Raw genomic sequence first — 2,502 nt, 5'->3', positions numbered from 1 at the left:
GAACAGGAGTGGGTCGTGTGTCTCACACCAGCCATAAAGCCCATAAACCTTCTCAAAAAGAGTGAGCCATGAGAAAGATACTGTACATGTGATCTGCTTTCAAAGTCTCTCTAAGCCCTTGTGGTCCCTTATGTATTTAACTGACAGATTTTTGCAATAAGGGGAGAAAATATTTAGCAAAAGTCACTGGTTTCATTTGTTGGATTTTGTAGTCCAGTACAGCATCTGAAGAAGTATCTCCTTTGCGCCTGACATACACAGATGTTCCAGAGATTATTTCCTGAGTAAGTATCACGCGTCACAGACAGCACACGAAGTGGAGAAATTGCTTCAAGAGTGATCATCAGCTCAGAATGAAAATATTAACAATCAATATAAGCATCAAGCATTGACATTGTTTTACAGATGAGGTGTTGTAACATTACAAGAAAAGATTTGATAAAACACATTAAAGCTTTGAATACAAGACTTAAGATACAATCCATACATTGACATTAATTATAAAGCAAGACATTAATTATAAATACAGTAAATTGAACAGAAGGAAATCTCCAGTGTTATAAAGAACAAAATTTCATCACATGTAGATTAAGAAACTTATTCTTGCAAACAAGAGTTTCTAGCTGGTTCTTTCAAAGATTAAAATACAAAGAAATAGTTGTATCACCATCAGCTGTATTGGCACTATTGTAACCACCAGTGTGTTGATCATTTTTTCAGCACCTGCTTCCAAATCCACATATGGAGGTAGTGTTAGTGCAACTCTGTGAAAGTTTAGCATGTGATTTTCAGCACTGGGAACTGAAGAAGATAAATTGTATAAAGCTGACATCTGTAAAGTTCACCTTCAATGGGAAATACTGCCTGGTTACCATGGGCTAGATTTGTTGGTGTTTTTTTCCTTTATGTAAAAACAAGACACCCCTCTTGCATCCCCTGGCAGTTCTATGCATTTCGCTATTTCAGAAGCAATGGATAAGTAGGGAGTAAATACATGAGACAAGTGTGCCCATTTGTATCAATGAAGCCTCAAGAAAGGTATAAGTGCAGCATCAACACCCAGTGTCCAAACAAATGTATATGATGTTTCAAAGCCTGTCTCCCTCTGTGACCGCTATGCATAGACTTATCTCCAAACTAGCAATGAAAGCACTAACCAGAGGTCTTTCAAAAAATCTTATGTTTACTTCATAAATTTTACAACTCTGAGGTGTAACCTGGACATTCTAAAAAGGTGATAGAAATGTAAGGTTCTTGTGAGCCACAAAATATTAAGGAGACTCAAAAAATGCAATCCAGAACCTTCAGTTACCGTTTTCTCTAAAAGATGTTTCCTATGATAGAAACACAGAGGTTGCATTATACCAACTAGCACATGTTTACTCCCTGATGTTATTCCACATGTGCTCAGTGTATGACACAGCTAGAAAGGGAAGGATTGACCCTATCAGCTCCTAGAGGAGGGCAGGTACCTACCAGTAAAGAGACAAAAAAAAAAAAAAAAAACACCCCCACCCAAAATTCCCCTTAGACAAACAAGCAAATGAAGAAGAGTTTCTGGAAGAGACAGTTTACTGCTCAGTGACTAGAGCTCAGTGACTAGAGAATTAGGTTTCTTTCATGTTCTGTGGTTCTGCATCTCTTCATGGAAGTTGAAGACCTTTATATTCTTGATGTATTAACCTGTGCACTTGAAGGTTCGGGAAGGATTTGAAAATACCTTTACTGCTGAAGATCCTTTTTTTGCTGGACCAGCTGGTCCACTCTCCTGCTTAACATCAACAGTCAACCTTTCACTTGATTTTAATAATAATATTTAATTCTACAAAAAAAAAAAGCCATTTTATTACATTCCTTTTAAAATAAAAAAACAAAACTGTACAAAGAAGCATGATCAAACCTCCATAAAGCAGGTTAATACTGTTCTGTTTATTGCCTCTTGAAGACTCTCTGCATAGTGTCCGTGAGTTGTGTTTAAGGTCCAAGTGAAGATAAAACAGCAGAGCAGCAGAGAGGTGAGGAAGGGCCACAGAGGTGGGCAGTGCAGAACCTCAGAGGGTACATGGGACATGCTCCATTAAAGTATCCAGAAAACAGCAGCATTGCACACACACAACCCCCCTCCGAACAAAACCTATTTTCACAAGATTATTTTTCGATTGTAAACGTTTTACTTTATGGTTTAAAAAAAGAGGCTTATCTTTATATATATATATCTATAGTTCCAGGGTTTTATGAACCCAGAGAATAAGAGGGGAATGAAATGGGAGAAGGAGGAGGAAAAGGAGGAGGAAGACAGGGACTGAAAAATGGGCTCAGTATCTGTTTTGGTTATTTGTTTTCCAAACCAGCTCAAGGCTAATGAGAAAATGCACAGCCAGAAGGACTAAGGAAAATCAGAAAACCTGGAAAAAAATTAGGAGCTAAACAGCCAAAACCCCAAAAGAAATCAAGTCAAACAAATGCGCGCGCACACAAACACACACAAGTGTGTGCACTCAC

This window comes from Empidonax traillii, unplaced genomic scaffold (assembly GCF_003031625.1).
Source record: "Empidonax traillii isolate 1590-97213 ecotype Southwest subspecies unplaced genomic scaffold, ASM303162v1 scaffold1246:size530596, whole genome shotgun sequence".
In the NCBI taxonomy this organism is placed as follows: Eukaryota; Metazoa; Chordata; class Aves; order Passeriformes; family Tyrannidae; genus Empidonax; species Empidonax traillii.
This window is presented reverse-complemented; position numbering follows the sequence as displayed.